General features: G+C 35.9%; 1 protein-coding gene across 5 annotated transcripts in view; it reads left to right on the forward strand.

Moving 5' to 3' along the window:
- LOC118203029 (uncharacterized) overlaps positions 1–19,636 on the forward strand; it is a 137,574-nt gene that overhangs the window by 33,269 nt on the left and 84,669 nt on the right. Inside the window, exon 1 of one of the 5 annotated variants that reach the window (XM_085808980.1) lies at positions 12,845–12,864. The exons of the other annotated variants lie outside the window; for them this stretch is intronic. The gene's annotated coding sequence lies outside the window, so the exon portion shown is untranslated. Of the gene's footprint in view, positions 1–12,844; positions 12,865–19,636 lie in introns of those variants that run through there. 5 annotated transcript variants of the gene reach the window in all.

The raw sequence follows: 19,636 nt of genomic DNA on the forward strand, positions 1-19,636 counted from the left end.
ATGTATTTCACTTGCGAGTTGAACTACTGGTGCTCAGCATTTTTATCCATTTGGCCACTGGTGGGCTTTTTACGTTATTTTACAGCAATAATGTAAAAAACTTTTCAGTCGTGTGAAGGACAATACAGAAATTTGTAAAATAAAACCAACGATTTCTTTTTATTCGTTAAAAACTAAGTGCGATGTAATTACGTGAGAAGTAGAATTCGAGCTATTATTAGTTTTAAATAAAGTGTGATTACCAGTGTGCTTGTATAAAATGGTTTATTATATCTCAGTTTACATGTGGACGAGCATACAGACATGTACTTTTCCATAATTTAATTAATTAGATGCAATCTAAGTTATTAAAACTTTTGGATTTTTCTAATGCGACTATTCCTACTGGCGTTCAGTACGATTCGAGTTTTACCGTTGACACAATATTTAAATTCTATATTCCAAATGTGATATGAATAGCCTAGCTGTATTAAGAGTGTTGCAGAATGCATAAATATGTTCTCAAAGTCAATATGGACTGTGTACCTGGTGGAGTAATTTAAGTGTTCAATCTCAAAAGATTATGAAAAAAATATAAATAATTTGTTCCAAGTACAATGGAAGTATTACATACGTGTAATTCAGTGTTTCAAGCATGCACAAATAGGTATTTCAAGTCAAAATAGCATAAATGGCCACTATACTAATGTGACTCGGGTTCAAATCCCCAAGGAAGTTCTGATCGTTTTCGCCAAGGTCAGTTGATGGACAAGAGAATGCTCTACCCAACGCTCGAATTTAGTACTATCACTTGACTTACAGAAGTAGAAGAAACGAAACCACAATTAATTACATTTAATTTCTAAAGTTAATAGTTACTTTGGAGCATACTTTAAATCAATAATGCCACATGCTCAAAGATTTCTGGTCGGAAAAAGTAAAACTTGTAATACAATAATCTTGGTTTTCTCCACGTAGATATGAACATTTTCCCTTAAAACTCCTCCATGAAAAAACCTGCTCTTTCACAGATAAACTTAAATTACTGCCAATAATTCAAATAAAAAAAATGTCATTAGGTATTTGTTAAATGGTCCAAATAACTCTTCAAAATCTAAATATTGTTTCCCCATAGTGTAAATAAATTTTCCAAGCATGTAAATAATCTCATAAATAAGTGTTCTAAAGCAAAATATAAATGCAAAATTATGCAATTAACAAGCATATATAAGGCCAACTACTTTATCTGTCGTTGTTTGTTTATGTAATTGATTAACCACACAAGCAACGGCCATTCTCTCAGTCAGCAGAATGTAAGTTTTCACAACTGCCTATGGTTCCTGCGATGTGTATGCGCTTTTCATACCGATTATCCATAACTACTTGATCTTTCTGGTACTGAAATTTTAAATACTGTGAATACCGAAGAAAAAGGCAAGAAATTGTAACACAAATGTAGAGAGGTATGTTCTAATATAGGTATGTTTAATAACTTTGCTATTGACATAATCACATGTGGGATTCAGATTTATTTGATTTATAGAAAAGCAAATATTACTGCTATCTGCCTAGGGAAGAGATGTCTTCGTGGAGGACTTTCTAAGGACTACTAACTCTTATTTGCGTTGCACATGAGGGAAAACTATAAACACACATGCAGCCTGCCTTCACTAGATAAGATATTTTTGCCTGTAATTTTTTTTTTACTTATTACGTGGTCCGCCCTTAGGCACTACACGGAAAGGAAGGGATGCACCGTGGAGGTCTTTTTAAGGGTCTTTTTAAGTTGGTAATTGGTGAAAAATTAATGCCAGTGGATTTAGGTAATTCAAAAAACAGCTTTTTTTTTGTGTGTGTGTGTGTATGTGGTTATGGCAAAGCCTCGAGGGCTATCTGCCTAAGAGGAGGGATGCCTTCGTGGAGGACTTTCTAAGGGAAACTGGCTCGTATCCACGTTACACATGGGGAAAACCACGAAAACGCCCATGCAGCCAGCCCGTTCGCCAGGATTTGAACCCCGGACCGAACTACCAGTGTTCAGCGGCTTTTACCGCTCGACCGCTGGTGGGTTTTTCCTGTATTACGCTTATAGAAAGATTGTACCCGTTTAACCCTGCGTTCCGGTCACTGCAGATGGTTCTTGCATGCAATACAGGCCTATCTTGCTCTGTGATTGCAGATTCCCTCTATCTTTCGTTCTCCTGCACGAAATGGACTTTGACCTGAGCTGGCTGTTGACTGAACTGAATTATGGCTTTGTAAGCTTTGTAAAACAGATTGTTGCGGATTATTTGGTACTCAAGGGTCGTCAGCACAGCAATGATATTGAACAAGCCGATCGCATACTTCTCCGTCTGACACAGAAGCTCGTTAAACTTATCGTGGATGAGATGCCTCACTACAAGGAGATGTTACAGAAATTGTACGCTCCAGCCTCTACTAATATAGCTGATTCTAGAAAAAATAAGGACTCCGGTTAAATGGACATAGAACTTGTTCGGAACAAATGTCCCCCGAACTCTCCGACTACACTTAGGGTCATAGGTACCTCGCCCTTTCTGACAAAAGCGACGCGGTCTCCATTGAAAGTAAGGACTACTGCTCTCAGAAAACAGGAAAGGAATGAAACAGAAAAAAACTACAATGCTGCAGAAATTACCACAAATCTTAAAGAATTGTATTCTGTCGGAACGCAAAATCTGTGATAGCATCCTGCTTGATGAACCCGCCTGGGAGGCCGTCCCTGATCAGACAACTTCCCAAGAAAGCTGTCTAACAAATGAAGATGTCAATTGACAGTGACTTTGGTTACCCATGTTGGAGCTTTAAACCCCCACTCCTGATAGTCAAAGATTCAGTTTATTCCTGAAAAGATCTGTTTAAAATCCTTGATGATTCTGAATAGAAATATTTTAATGCCTAAATGAAATCTAACCACTAATTTCATGTGAAACTCTTCAGTATTGAAGCATAAAGTTACTGCCCTGCTTGGCAGCTCTAATCCTCCTAGCTCAAAAATGTCAAGGTTTTCATCAGAAGTTTACCTATTGACACCGGTGTTGCAACCCGAAGAGGCTCTAACTGCAGAGGGTTTCCAAAATTATTTGTCGAAAAAAGATCGTAAATCGTTCCGATGCCGCTGATCTTACTTCTCCTTCCCAATACAGATAAGTCAAGGAAAATTTACAACGTAAACTGCCTGATGCCAGGGTTAAGATCGAGAGTAGACTTAAATCTTAACTCTTAATAGGCAGGATCGAGCATATTAAGATCGAGCTACAAGATTAGGAGCAGAATTACGCAATGCTTCTGCTGGTAAGGCATCTTACATGAGCAAAGCCAGGGAAGACATGCTCCTCGATGTATTAAATATGGTTCAAACCATGAATTGAGGAACTGTACAAATCCTAAAGATGAGACCTTACGCTGCTGCCTCTGTGGTTTGTAACACACTTCCAGCTTTAAGAATTGTTCCTACTACCCTAATCAACGCTCATCTTTACTGAAGGAGTAACCGATGCTTTTTACTAAAGGAGTAACCTATGCTGACCGGGTTGTAAATAACAACAAAGCCCGTAACATTACTCCAATCTTTCCTCAACTCGATGAGCTAAAGTCAAACCTCGATCGGATCAACGCCGTCATCGGGAATTTGACTGCTGCCTTGGTTATATTCTCTGATATAGCTAAGTCCATGATTTCTGCACACCCAGAAGACTCTCCAGCCAAGAACTCCAGCAACATGCGTAGTTACGTCAATCTGCACTATACCCCTACAGAGCATCATCAGAGCATCACCAATAAAATTACAGAATTTCAGCATTTCGTTATCCAGCAGGATGTGGACATTTACTTGCTCTCTGAAACCAGTGCTAGTCCGAGTCACAAGTTGAAGCTTGTTAACTATTTCCTTTATCGATGCGATAGGCTTCAACCCCGAAAGGGTGGAGCACTTATTTATGTAAAAAGGGCACTCGGATCGTGTTTTAAAAGTTCTACAAAAATATTCGTCCTAAAGTTTAAAAGTTCATCTGGTTTTGAGACCGTTAGGGCGGTAGTCAAGCTGCCAAACTTCGGACCTCTTACTTTCTATACGGTCTGCAACAAACCTGATAATCGACTCATCGCCCAACACCTGGCTGAATTAATACATATGGACTTCCCTATTGCTTTAGTTGGCGACCTCGACGCATAGAACTGCGATTGGAGTTGCAACAGATCAACTCTCAACGGACAGACTGTGCACGAATATATCAATACTAATCCGGTATTTATTCATGTTTCGGAAGAACCCATATAAAAGCAAAATATAATTAATCGGAGACAGGACATACTGGACTTTTTCATTACCACCATCAATGTACCAGGGGCGTTATCGGTAATTACGGATATGTCATCAAACCAAGAGCCTGTCCTGGCCCATTTCGGAGTGAGTGCGTCAAAAGACCTCCCCCCTCTACAAACTACTGACTGGAATTTGTATCATAACCTTTTGATTACCGCTCTACTAAATATAGGTTCTCTGAAAACTAGTCAGGACACTGAGAGAGCTGTTTAGTTTAGTTTAGTTTACGAGTATGCTGCAACCCTCCTGGCCGACAATAATCGGCTTCATGATTAACGCAGCACACCCGTCGCAGACAAACAAAAAAAAAATTAAAAGATTGAAATATTTAAAGTCCTATTCCTATGATAGTCTTGTTTTCATTCACAATCCTCATAATTTCTGTTGCATAGCTATTCAAGAATTTTCTTTTTTTAATTACTTTCTGTTCATTTATTTTTCCAAATCTCGTCCTCACACTCTCGGTCAGTTTACATTCTTCCATAAAATGAGCTGCATTTCCGTACTTCCCACAAGCCAAGCATTGGTCATTGCCCTGAAGTTAAAACGTTTTAAATAGGCCGGGAATCTACCCTGATCCGTGATAACTTGAATAGTATCTATATTATTAAATAGATCCATTTTTCTTTTTATGGTCAAAATCCTCAAGTAACCTTATTTTTATTTGAACCATTCCATTCCCGAGCCCATTTCTCAATTATACTTGCTTTCATTTTTCTCAAGGTAATTCTTCTAGAATCATTAATAGCGTCATAAATATCACCCTCTCCCAGGGAAGCCTCTTTAGCTAACATATCCGCCCTTTCATTTCCCGATAACACCAATATGTGCCTTGATCCAATGAAAATATATATCATTTTTCTCTCTTATTTTGTTATAAATGTTTTTTTTTATATCCAAAAGAAGTCTATTGCTTGGTTCCGGATTTGCCAAGCCTTGTAGGGCCGAGAGTGCATCAGAATAAATAGGTATTGTAAAGTACTGTTTTAAGTTTTTATAACTCCACCACAGCGCCTCTCTAATTACAACCGCTTCAGCTTGATACACTGATTTATTTCCTTCTAATTGTATTTTTCTATTATAGATTTCGACTCCGTAATAAAAAATAACAAAGGCGCAACCAGTTCCACCTTCATATCCGGAGCCATCAGTGTATATATCAATCATGCCAGTATTCATATAATCTTTATCGTACGGTATACCCTTGAAATCTTTTCGATGTATATTAATAAAATCTTTTCCTGTCAAGGCGTTACTATTCAAAACATCACCATTTTCACATGTTAAAATCTTTTCAAAACCATAGCTGAGTAAAAATTTTTCATAATAAAAGTTAAATAAAAGTTATAAAAAATTGAGAGTGGCGGAATGCCAGCAAGTAAGTAAATAACTTCTGTAGAAACAGTACGGAAAGCTCTTGTGATTGCAAGCAGCCAGCTCCTTTGCAATGAATCCAGTTTAGTTCTCAGTCTAATCAACTCCCCTGCCCGGCAGCCCCACATGCCAATACCATATAAAATGTTTGGCCTAATAACATTTAAATAAATATCTCTAAGGGTAGTGATTTTTAACTTCAAAGTTTGTGAATCAAAGGTACTTCTATAATATTTTAAAATTTTCTCTACATCTCTGTGAATCGCCTTAAAATGTTCAATAAAAGTTAGCTTTTCATCAATAATCATTCCAAGATATTTAAAGTGACTTTTAATTAATCTTTATACCATTAAATTTCAACTTGGTTTTCTAGTAGCCTTACCACCCCTAGGAAAGATAATGGTATTTATTTTTTGTTGAACTTTATATTTTCTTCTCTACTCCAGTTCATAAAATTTTCCTCTAAACTCTTAAAAGTTTTTTCGAGGTTCTCTAAAGAGTCATCATAGACAATAACCAAAATATCATCTGCAAAGCAGAATAATTCAACACTAGTCATGTTAATGAACATTTTATTGACAATGAGGCTACAGAACAGGGGTGTGTTGCAGGAGCTTTGAGGACATCCTCTTTCAATATCGTAAACAATATGGACAGAATCATTTTTATTTTTAAAAACAATCTTCCTACTTTTAGGTAATCTTTAATAATTTCAAATATTTGTTTTTTGATCCCTATTTTCTTCAGTTCATATAGCAGGGACGGCCAAATAATTGAGTCAAACGCTCCACGGATATCGAAAGAGATCAGGGCAACATGATGTCTTTGCTTCTTATCTTTCAAATGAAATAAAACGTTATATAAGGCCAAATCCGTAGACTTGCCTCGTTGAAAGCCATATTGCCTGTCACTAATATAGTTTATTTCTCTTAATTTGTGTTGAATTCTATTCGTAATTAGTTTGTCATAAATTTTTGCATAAGTCTTTAAGAGGCAAATAAGTCTATACCCTCCATTACCTTTTGGAATGAGTATCATTTGACCAATTTTCCAAGCATCTGGAAAAATACGCAAATAAAGACATCTATTATATAAAATCAAATGAAATGAAGTAAACTCCTCAAATAATTTCTTAATAAGCCAAACCCTGATCCTATCTAATCCCGGGGGCAGAATGAACTCTTAAACACTTAATTGTATAAGAAATTTCTTCATAGGTAAAAGCATCTTCAATTTTGTAATCATCTTCCATACTGACCTCCCCCGCGATACTTAAATCACTATCCTGCTTTCCATATATGATTTCTTCCACAATTTTCCTATAAATCTTCTCCACAGAGGCGACCCCCACTTCCTGTGACTGTTTCAAAATCATTTGACTTCTTAACCTTCCTTTTGGAATCCAATAATAATTATCATAATACTCCTTATTTAGTATAAAGATCCTATTTATTTTTAATATATATAATTTCTTTTCTTTTAGATATAATTTCTTTTAGTTTTTTTAATTTTCTTTTTTTAAAGAGCTAAATTTCTTTCGTATTCATTTTTTCTCTTAAGTCTAACATTATCATCGATCTCGCTAACCTAGGAACTCTTCCTTTAGTGCACGAATAATCCTTCTTTGCTTGTCCAAATCTTGAGTCCACCAACTAGTAATTTGTCTTTTTCTTACATTTTACTTTTAGGTACTTATCCATATTATCCATTAATAATTCTTCCAGTGGAGAAACGCACTCATTCATTTCCATTGATGTCTCGCACTTAATTATTCTATCTTCATAGCATTCAATGCTTTTACCAATATTATGAAGCATATGTTTGACTTTTCTTAAATTTCTACTGTAAGCAAAGAAGTAATCTTCTTCAATTTGGAAATCTTTCAGTCTCACTAAAATATATTTATGATCACTCAGTGATTCAGCATCTAGAATTTCCATTTCAGCGCTCCTCATTTTTAGTGTCAGAGGTTCGAATCCCGCGAACGGGCTGGCTGCATGGGTGTTTTCGTGGTTTTCCCCATGTGTAACGTGTATACGAGCCAGTTTCCCTTAGAAAGTCCTCCACGAAAGGCATCCCTCCTCTTAGGCAGATAGCCCTAGTGTGCTTTGCCATAATTAAATACGCCACACCACACCATTTTTAGTGTCGACGACCCAAGCGCAAGATCAGTCCATCCAACACCCACTGGCGAGGAAAAGGTAGGTCTAGAATCACTATCGTTAAAAAGTTGTAAATCATGTTGTAAAATAAAATCGTTGACCGAAATCCCCCCTTTGATCCAAAATCTTAGCCCCTCAGTTAAAACTTTTAGCATTAAAATCACCAATTATAATAACATCTTCTGCATATACGTTAAAACCTTCTTCCAGTTCACCAAGATGTTCATTCATGTCTTCCGCCGGTGAGAAATAAACAGAGTTGATACTCATTTTAAAGCCTTCCCTTTCTACAGTAATCGTCACAATACACTCGGAGGCCGCCCCCTACGGAAAACTCTAAATTTTCATTCACAATAATAATAGCCGCTCTTCCGTTATCTGCGTTTATAGTCCTCCATGTACTTTTAACGTGTGCAATTTTGCCTTCTATATAATACGGTTCCTGCAGCGCAATAATATCTGGGGTATGACTCAAAATTTTATCTATAGCTGAGAGCTGGACTGCTGCAGCAACACAATGATTTAAATTTAAGCTTAAAATCTTCATATTTAAAATTAAACAAAGCAGTAAAATATCAGTTAAAATCTCAACAATAAAAACAAATTTCATAAAATTTTAAAACCACGCAGTCTCTTCTTTACTGTTAAAAGCTATAGTATGTAAAATCAAATCACTTAAAATTTGTCAATATAATATCAAAAGTCTCTTACCTGACGCGAGAGGTGGGCGAGACAATCAAGATCCAAAAATCCAATATAGTACAAAAATCTTCTTGTAAAAATCAGGAATAGAAGTATGCAAAATTTGTGAAATACAAAATAGAATCTCTAAAATAAAAAACACGTAAAAACAAGGAAATTTGTCAGTCCCAGCCAACGTGCTAATCCAGCACCATTTTATAAAACATCATGATCTTCTGCATGTTTAGTACCATACTTCTTATTAATTTCTTTACAATTGATATAACACTTGGCAGTCGATTTACATTCCGATCTTAAATGATTTAAAGAACAATTACTGCATGCTAATTCGCTCTTACAAAATTTCTTCAGGTGACCATACCCATAGTAATTTGAGCATCGCTTTGGAAGTAGATACAATTTTACCGCATAGGATTTCCATCCAATAACCAATCGCTGTTCCTCCAAAAGGAAACCCTGGCAGACACCAGAGATTTGAAATACACGATGAGATACCTCTCTTTCGCTTATGGGAAACCTAAACAACGAGCTAGTACAGTCTCCACCACATTCACATTCCATTTTCGTTTTTTTTTTCAATGATTTGATCATCCTCCACAGTATCTGAAATATTATAAATTATAACCTTCGGGTTAATAAATTTTTTCCTACGAGGTCTCACAAGATTCGCTAGTTTCTCATTTTCAACATTTGCTCTTTCAAGTATTTTCCAATTTCTCGATTGGCTAACCGCACAACCACACCTCCATTTTTTCTACTATAAGAATTAATAACTCTTATGCCTAAATTTGATGGACTGATATTTCGTTTCATTTCCGTAAATACATCTATATCATTCTTAAGTGATTTTATTACAATTTCATTATACTCAGGTCCCTTAGGTTTCACTACCTTATCTTCCTTCTCAACCTTGGTATCTATTATACTAGTATTTCCACTCACTTTCTCCTCATTCTTCTTGTTTTCCCCAACTTTCACATCTCCTTTGATATATACTTTTATTTCAGCGATGTCTTGTATTAAGTTTTCAATTTATCCTCTGTTTTCTTCATTTTTCCCATTTCAACATCCATTAAATTACGATGAGTCACCCAGTTAGCAATGTAAACTAATCCTTGATTAAGTGTTTCAATAAGCGCCTTTGCAATTCTTTTCTTTCTCATACCCTCAACAACTTTAGTTAATCTATCGATCACTAAAAATACATCTTCGTCGTTTTCCAGGATCTTATTAAAAATAGGAATGGATTCTCTTGTATTATCATTCATTTTAATGTAAGCACGCAAGACTGGGACAAGATGCTAGTTTAGAACATATTCACAAATAAATAAAATATTCCATAAAATTCAAAAATGTCTAAAAATCTATTTTCATATCAGAATCACAATATGAAACTCTTAAAATAATTTTTCCATAAAAAACCACGTTTTTATCACTACGTTTTGCCAACATCGGGAAGAAAGACTTAAACAGTTGAAACACCAGCTTTTCAAATGTCAACAGGCAGCATCCATTAGGCCTGGCTCAGTATTCAAATTTTTAGAAGTTCGTAATTTCAAAACTATTTAAAGTATTCAAGCAAACAGTACATATTCTGAAACCGCAACATGAAATCTTTCAAATAAAACTTGGTGTTGGTGTTGGTGTTGGTGTATTTAATTACGGCAAAGCACACTAGGGCTATCTGCCTAAGGGAAGGGATGCCTTCATGGAAGACTTTCTAAGGGAAACTGGCTTGTATACACGTTACACAAATAAAACTTGTTTCAGCACAAAAAAGTCAATATTTACCAGTATATCAATCAATACGAAGAGCCTACCAAACTCACCGCCACGTCAGCTCAGTATTCGACATTTTTAAAGTTTATAAGTTTAAAACTATTTAAAATAATCAAACGAGCAATACATTTTCTGCAATCGGAACATAATCTTTTGAATAAAACAGGTTTTAACACAATGGAGTCAATATTTACTAGAAGATCAATCAATAAAGAAGAGTTTACCAAACTCGCCGCCACATACGTACCCGGTATGAGCATTCCTGATCAATGAGAGGGCTGTGATTGAGAGAGCTGTATAAATTTTCAGTGATTTTCTGAAAAATACGCGAATACACTCATCCAAAGTAGTGTACCGCACTTAGTACGAACAACTGCTCCCTCCGAATATTCGAGTAATGATTGACTCTAGAATTAGACTGCGAAAGGAATTTGGCCATACCTAGAACCGACTGATCAAGACGGAAATAAACTAAATCGTCCCGTCAAGCACTTGATTCACACAAGCACTTTGACTTCCCTTGACACTGCAGCATAGAGAGGGACAGCGAATCTAGTGACCTGAATGACAAAGCTGAATATAGGAGTAGCACAACTTTGTCTTTTCAAAGGGTCCCCAGACGGGCAGTATCGTGTAAATGGGCTTAAATACTAATCATTTGCATATCCTAACCTCTTCTTCCTTTCATGTGATTTTGACGTTCGTTAGATCATTCCTTCCTGGTGTTTCAATTTTAATTGTCAGCAGCGTATATATGTTGTATACATATATATTATGTACTGTATATAATATAAATATGTTCATTTAGTCCTATTTTGCATCTTGTGTCATTATTTCACGAAATAGTTGGTGAGCCTCACCCCATAGGTTCCGGATTCATCGTGATCAGCTAACATCTAACTGGACCTCACCTCCTTTCCCAGGCAATTACAGTCTGGCATTTTATCACCGAAGCTCTTCACAGACTGGAGGAAACGGCGTTCGCCAAAGTCCTCATCTCCTTTCTTCTTGGTTTTAAGCAAGATTGTTACAGATTGCTATAGATCACCGAAGCTTAGGTACCTCAATTTCTTTTCCTCCTCTCATATCTACCTCTCTTGGAGAAAACACCGCTGAGGTTTCTACATACGTCAGAGGATTTTTTACGGAACTGTTAAGAGCAGCGCTAACCAATTTTCTGTTGAAAACCAGTACACAGATAATGTATCAAAGTATCGTTCACTAACTAATCATTCTTATCCTTCTAGTTTGTAAGTCGATGCCATCAGCAAATTTCCACCGCTACTCTGACAAACTTTTTTTTTCCAATGGCAGATTGTAAACAATTACAAATGTAACCCAGTCCATTAATCTATACAAGGCCAGATGTAGTGGTCTCTTTATTATGGAGGCACCTAATAGGTGGGCCACCATCGCCTTTCCTATGAAGGGACGGACAGTTACAGCCATGCCTTCTCCGGGATTCGAATCCAGTCCTTTCGGCATCGCAGTCAGCTTCCCTGACCACTATACCGACTGGGCAGCTAACTTTCATGTCGTACAATTTCTGACAAACTTTCTTGTCGTAAAATTTGTGTTTTATCTCTGGTTTTTAATTTATGGACGTCAGCGTATCTTTCATTGGATTTTTATTGCATGCCACCTGTCTGATTAATATGCATATAGCTGTGCATAGTTACCAATAAGTTACGTTAGATGCAACAAGTTATGTAATATATAGCGAATCAAAATGAAGTCTAAACAATATTTTCCTCAAACATATTTAAAAGAATTAAACGTAATTCTCAGAAATGTAATGAAACTAGTAACACATGCAAAGAAGCTGTTTTGGCTTTTGTGTAAATTATTGTCGTTTTCTGTTTTATTCCCTGCCTTCCTCTCTTCTGTGAATATATTTTTATGAAAGTATTTTTAGTTTGAAGCAATTTTTATAACATTGGCATCAACAACGAAAACAATTCACAACAAAAGGAATATAATGCATTCATTTCTTAATATTTCAATCCCAAGTTTATTCATTTTAAAACATATTATTTCAGCTGGAAAGCATGTTACTGTAATAAAAAAAACCGAGGTTGAGTTTTATTTATTTTTTTTTTAAATCTAAGGCCTGTAGCTAAAAGTAAGCTTGCTTTATAAATGTTTCTCTACTGTTAATAAAGAAGCATGAAAATATTGCGCCTACCTGCAGCTGGTTACAATTCAGGGAAAATTCCTGGAAATGGCAACTTTGCAAATGTGCACCTGGGGAAGCGATTAAAACAAATGGGAGTAATAAACTTATAATGGTAAGCCGACCTTTCATGCCATACAGGAAAAGATCATAAAAGCCACCCGTCTGAAAATGTACTGTGAATGACCATTAATCGACGTTACGCAATGTACTTTGTGAAACTAAGAGTTTAACCCTGGAATTATTATTGGCTGTTAAAAATTATCATTAATTCATTATAATATCACACTGCCTACTTCTTTCTTTCTCTGTCAGATCTCGAAATTTTTTCAACACCAACCAAAAAAGAGGTAAGACAATTACATTCATCTTTGTATTTTTAACCAAGCGATTAGCATAATGATTTAGATGAATGGAAAAATTGTTCATTATGTGAAAGAGATCATAAATAATTCGTTTAAATAAACTTCAAATACTAATTTATGCAAATTTAAACGCTATGTAAATATAACAATTTTAAGAATCACATTCTATTAAAATTTCTAAATTATCAAGTTCTTTAGTTAATGTAGAGTATATAGTCTGATGGCTAAAACATTTTCAGAGTTTATACAGACCCCATACTTTAGAAAAAGAATTTTGAAATTTACGGAGACCCAAGTAGTCGGAATTGGTAGTTTTTACAGCATCAGTAATTATCAATATTTTATTCTCTTTTGTGCTTAGTCGTATTTAGATATCATCTAAGCGAAAGATGAAAAGTTGAGTTACATAATATTCGTCAGTAAAACCCAATTGTGTCGCATACTTTCTTTCAATACTCCTTTAATATACCAATAACTAATATATTGGTGAAGCACAATTACACTAAAATGATTTTTCTGATACATCATGTAATCTTAAGTTCAAGAATGTGCAATTCATCTTAATTATTTAAATCTATCAAAACACGGGCTATCTGCCTAAGGGAGAAGGGTGCCTTCGTGGAGGACTTTCTAAGGGAACTGGCTCGTACTCATATTACGCGTGGATAAAACTGTAAGAAACCTACTATATAGCCAGTTTACTCGTATGGGATTGAAGCCAAATCAAACCCCCAGTATTCAGCTGTCTTATCCACTCGCCACAGGCAGGCCTATAAAAAGGGAACTATGAAGGATTACCCCACATTTTCTCGGGTGTGAAACTAAAATGTAATGCTTCGTCAAAGCATTGTTTGCTTAGTGAACGAACTGCATGATGAGGTGTTTTTACGATTTTATCCGTATGTAACTTAAAATAGGAGCCACTTTCCCTTAGAAAGTCCTCCTCTGAGATTCCCTTATCCTAAATAGCTCTTCAGTATGTTCTGTCACAATTAATTAATCAGTCTTTTCCCAGTACAGCTGCTTTGTTATTATTAAATGTGCTAATGTTTAGTATCCATGCCTTCCATTGCAAGCAGTAAATTTATTATTATTATTATTATTTTAATGCAATAACATGGCGAAATAAGATTAATAAAATAACAGTCTGTAAGCTTTCCCAGCTACGCATATTTATATACAGAAAATTTAAGCATTCTTTGAGAAAAGTAAACTTTTACTATTAAATGACTTATTTCTGTACGTAATTTTGTAGGTATACTTCCCCAACTCGCATATTAACAAAACTTAATACCCCTCATGGATAAGCGTTATGAACTCTGTTATGGCAATCAGAATATTTGCTATTGTATACGTTAAGAATTGGTTTAAATATTTTCAATGGACATATTATGATATTACGATCAAAAGCTCTCGTTCCAAATTAAATTCATTTAGATCCTACGCTCTATCAGATTTCGCTCCTAAAAGAGGTAGCTAGCACAAATACAAGATTCAGATAAAAAAATCTTTAGTATCTGCAGTTGCTAACTTAGTACGTTCGTTTTTTCATTCTTGTCGTAATTTCAGGGCATGCATTTTTTTAATTCCGTAAAAAATATTACCTTTTCTCGTGTCAGTATTCTCTACTATAGATCAACTCGCGTTGAAAAATTAGATATGACCGAAAACCATTAAAATATGAAAACGGATTTTGAGTGTTAAATATTACAAAAGATACTCGTATTTATTAATATTTATTATTTTTTATAATTTATTTATAAATTTATTTCAATTTTATAACAAAATTAAATTTTGGTCCCCCCAGGAGCCGACGGGCTCAACATTGATAATTTGCCTCAAGTTCTGTTCCTTGCGAACTGGAGTCAGAAAAACCACCAGGAAACCGAGCGGATAAGACCACTGAAAACTGGTAGTTTATTTCGAATTTATATCTCGACGAATAGACGACTGCATCGCCGTTTTTCATAATATTCATCATTTCCTCATATGTAAAGTGAGGGTGATCCACTACCCTTTAGCCCACCAGCGGCCGAGCGGTGAAATCGCTGAACACTGGTAGTTCGGTCCGAGCTTCGAATCCCGCGAACAGGCTGGCTGCATAGGCGTTTTCGTGGTTTTCCCCATGTGTAACGTGTATACGAGCCAGTTTCCCTTAAAAAGTCCTCCACGAAAGACATCCCTCCCCTTAGGCAGGTAGCCCTAGTGTGCTTTGCCGTATTCTCAATACACATACCACTACCCTTTAGAAAATTGTTCACAAAGGCATCCCTCGACTAAGGCAGACAGCCCTAATATGCTATCTAATAAATCCGATGAACAGACTGACTGCACATGACTTTCGCGATTTTCGTCATGGGTAAGATAAAAATATCAGCCAGTTTCTCGTAAAATGTTTTCTACTGGGACATTCCTACCAACAAGCAGTTAGTGCGGTGCGCTTTCCCATAATCAAATAATCTAATTCCTGTGGGGCTCAGAACTGACTAAGTGGATAAAACCTTTGAGCACTGATGATTGGATGCGGGTTCAAATTCCTGACGAACGGGTTGGTTGCATAAGCCTTTTCGTGATTTTCGATAAGGTGACTACCGGGCAGTTTCACCTAAAAAGCTTCTATGAAATCATCCCTGCCCTCAAGCAGATAGCCATAGTGCGATTTCTTATAATCCACTAAATCTAATCTCAATCTAGCTCTGTGTGTAATGTAAATATGAGCATGCCTTTGAAAACCCTCTGCGAAGGTTAACCCTTTCTTAGAGAGCCCTAAATGTTGATGCTAACTAACTATCTTAAACTCATCATTATCAGGCAGCTAACTATCTTAAACTGAAGGTTTCAGTTTGCTATATGCCAATGAAAAATAGCTAATAATCTCCAGCCCAAGTCCGGAAGGGCAAAGCAGATGCCATGTATAGAATTAAAAGAAAGACTGTTCTAAAAGAGTATGCGGTTACTAAAATAATAATCCTCTTCATGGCCAGCTTTCGTTGTTGAAAGTGGTTCGAATTCCGGTGAACGGGCTGGTTGCATGGGTGTTTTCGTAGCTTTCTCCATGTGTACCATGTATGCGAGCCAGTTTCCCTTAAAACGTCCTCCACGAAGGCCCTCTCCTTAGGCTTATTGTGTTCGGTTGCTTTACCATAATGAAAACAAACAGGTTTCTGTGAGGAAACTCAGAAAATGGGTGATCTGGAATCAGTTTTTTAGAATTGATAGTGACTATTCCACCATTGTGACATGTGTTCAGTAGCGAACAGTAAAAATGAAAACCTCTAACTGGATAAGCTGTGAAAATGCTATGACATAGGGCATCCTTGGCGCTCCAGAATAGAGATCATTTGGCCGTAGCAGGAAAAGAACGAGCAGTAGCTAGTGAATTTGGCGAGTTTTACTTATTTTGTCGTACTGTACAGATTTGTATCTCTGGGAGGTCATGGTACTTCTTCCCAACGTCTGGCATATCTCAGGTGAGTTGCCTTCTTGGACCAGTAGGTTTTGAAGCCTTTTTCTTAAGAAAGAAGTTATGTTTCGAGGATCTGTTGCTAATGCAGAACCGCCAGCAGCATCCTAGTTGGTAAGTCACTGCCTATAGAATTCCAATGTGGTACCGTGATCCATTACCGATTAAATAGGTTGCCATTTTTTTCAGTGTTAATACTTTTATTTATGCTGTTATTTCATTTACAATGTCTATATTGCGACCATTGTCCATATACAGTTTCTCAGTAACTGGTTAGCAAACTTGTAGGAGAGGTAGAGTGCAGCCAAATTCGGAATCGTACAGCTGTGTAAGCTTAGAATTGACAAGTACTTGCGGTAGTACACATAGAAAACATCAGAAATGAATTCTGACTTTCTCCCGCTACCTTTGTTCATTTGATTAACTGGGTTGTCAGTAATATTTGCGATTTAAAACAGATGAAGACTACTAATCCTAATTAAAGCATTAATATTGTTTATAAATTGCAATATATTTTAAATAGCTGCCGTCCCAGCACAGTATATTTAACAGATTTTTTGCATGAATAGCCGAAGAAATCCAATTGTCTCTAAAATCTATCATATTATCTCAAAAATAATGAGGGATTCGTCAGGAATGTCTCATGTTCTATAATTTCTGTTAAGAATATAAAACTTTAGGCATCAATTATTATCAGGCAATTTAATGATGAAAATTATTCGAGTAAGTATCTCTATTCTAACAGCTAGCAGCATCCTAAACTAATTTATTCCTTTAGTCTTTTCTAGCTGAAAACATAAAATAAAGAATGGGAAAATAGCGTTAAAGCATTTCTATCAGCAGGATAATAATTGAAGGACACACATCGGAGTCTTTTTATCAAAACATCAGTCTCGATAGCCTCTTAAATCCGCATGTTCTTGGCACTTTTTTTTCTTGGGTCTGCTGCAAATTTAATAAGTTTAGTATTACTGACAGAATTTCCAAATTTAATTATGTTTTCTTACGTCTAAACATCGAGAACTATCTTAAAAAATTATTCGAAATTAATACAAGCATCTTAAAATAGTAGGTGTTTATTTATGTATTCTTTTTTGCCTAATTCAACATATCGCGTAACTAACTGTTCGAGACTACCACTAGTCTATTAGAAACAGAGTTTTTCAAAGTTTTTGTATTTTTTATTTCTCATCTACCCCATGGAAGAACGAAGTAAGAAAAAGTTTATATTACCCAGAATTTTGGTTTTGTCCAAGTCCTAAGATTTTCATTTTCTAAAATTTTCTAAAGTGTAGATGCAAAATAATTTTTGTGAGAATGTACAGACCTTCTCACTTGCTCTTTGCCTCTCAGAGCGTCGCGTAAATAAAACCAGTTTTCTTAGAAAGTCTTCTATATAAGCACCGTTCCCTTTAAGCAGATGGGCCCACCAGCGGCCGAGCGGTAAAGTCGCTGAACACTGGTAGTTTGGTCCGAGGTTTGAATCCCGCGAACGGGCTGGCTGCATGAGCGTTTTCGTGGTTTTCCCCATGTGTAACGTGTATACGAGCCAGTTGCCCTTAGAAAGTCCTCCACGAAGGCATCCCTCCCCTTAGGCTAGATAGCCCTAGTGTGCTTTGCCGTAATTTCAATAAACCAATAAACTAAAACCTTTAATCAGATAGCCCTCGTGTTGCTTAGCTATATTTATGTAAACAAGTTTTCAGAACGGACCATCTATTCCGGAGGCTAAAGCTACCAAGAGGCTAGTGATAGTTCCTCCCGGCCAATTCAGTTATGGAGAATTTTCATGCCTTTTCCAGTCTGCAACATAAATACGAGGGTGTTTACCTGGGTAGATCGTTCACGAAGGTTACTCTTTCCTTGAGCTGATAATTTCCATGTGTTTCGTGATATTTAAATTAACCATCGATATAACTATACCTGCGATAAGTTTTATGTAATTTTTCTATTCAGAGAAAGAGTACAGATTTCTATTTTTCGACATGTCAGTTTTGCCTCAATTTAACTTTGATTAAATGCACCTAAAAAATTTTAGAAACATTTTTTATTCAAAGAGTGTAAAAAAATAAATTACAATATGAAATTCACGTCGATTCACAAAATTCTGTTTAAATATGCGCTGCTCCACAGTTAAAATCCCGGACGGTTCTTCATACGAAAATAATTTATTCTGTTTCTGATGTATTGACCTAAAAAACCTATGAATTTTATGCTGGCCATTACTTCTCTGACACCACTCTCTCCATCAGACGTAATATTATTTTTTCTCTTTCACTCAACTTGGGATATCTCGATGTGCACGCACTTGAAGATTCATCTTATCTCAGAAATGCTGAATAGGATTCAGATGAGAATTTTTTTTCTTTCCACGCCAAATCCATGCGTCCAGAGAGATATCTTCCTTAAGAACAGTAAGTCTTTATTTTCCTTAGTGTTATTTAATTGATGAAGAGAAAATATTTCCCCTGATTACTGCCACAGTGTTAGAAGTCACTTACGCGGGAGTCAGAGTAATGTACAGTATTTACAGTTTTGTGGATAATAACTAGGTATCCAAACTAAATCGTAAAATGCGATAGGTATCATGAGACTGCCTTCACAATGCTTCATTTTGGAGGCATATTCTTACAGGAATTATTACTATGACATTCTCCGAAACCAGGAACAACTATGCATGTTTGTAGAAAGTCAGCATCGACTCCCCAGTCCTCAGATCTGTACTACAGTCTACGATTTGCCTGTGGGGCTTGCCCTTTTCAAACACTCGAAGTTTAGTATTTGTTACTCTGACTTGCAAAGAGCTGTATTGCACATGAAAATAGAAAAAATTAAAAAAAAAAAAAATAGAAAGCAAAATTCTATTTTTTATTAATTTTGCATAGAATTCCTGCCTAAAAGAAGAGGAAAAGGAAAAGTAAGCTTTGGTTTGAGAACGCCAGTCAAAGAGATTCATAAAAAGTGCTTTCTATAATACTGATCTTACAATTTTAAATAAGCTAATAACTTTCATACAATATTTTATCCTGTAGTTACAAAACTTTTCGCATATAGTTTCGTTATGTTCAACCTATTAATGGGAGCAGAAACGTAGGTTGCCAGACACTAAGAAAATGGTCGTTTCATACAGATAATAAAAATATCTGTAGACCAGAATATAGTAATTTTTTTAAATCGTGTTTTTTCCAAGCTCTATCCTATTTATCCAAGTCATCTGAACCTGAAGAAAAAGTTTTTTAAAAAAATTCGTACTCCACCTAAAAGAAAGAACTGTCTTAAACGAGAGCAAAATTT

Source organism: Stegodyphus dumicola, chromosome X2, assembly GCF_044657685.1.
Source record: "Stegodyphus dumicola isolate Sdum_Otavi_A_Nest chromosome X2, ASM4465768v1".
NCBI lineage: Eukaryota > Metazoa > Arthropoda > Arachnida > Araneae > Eresidae > Stegodyphus > Stegodyphus dumicola.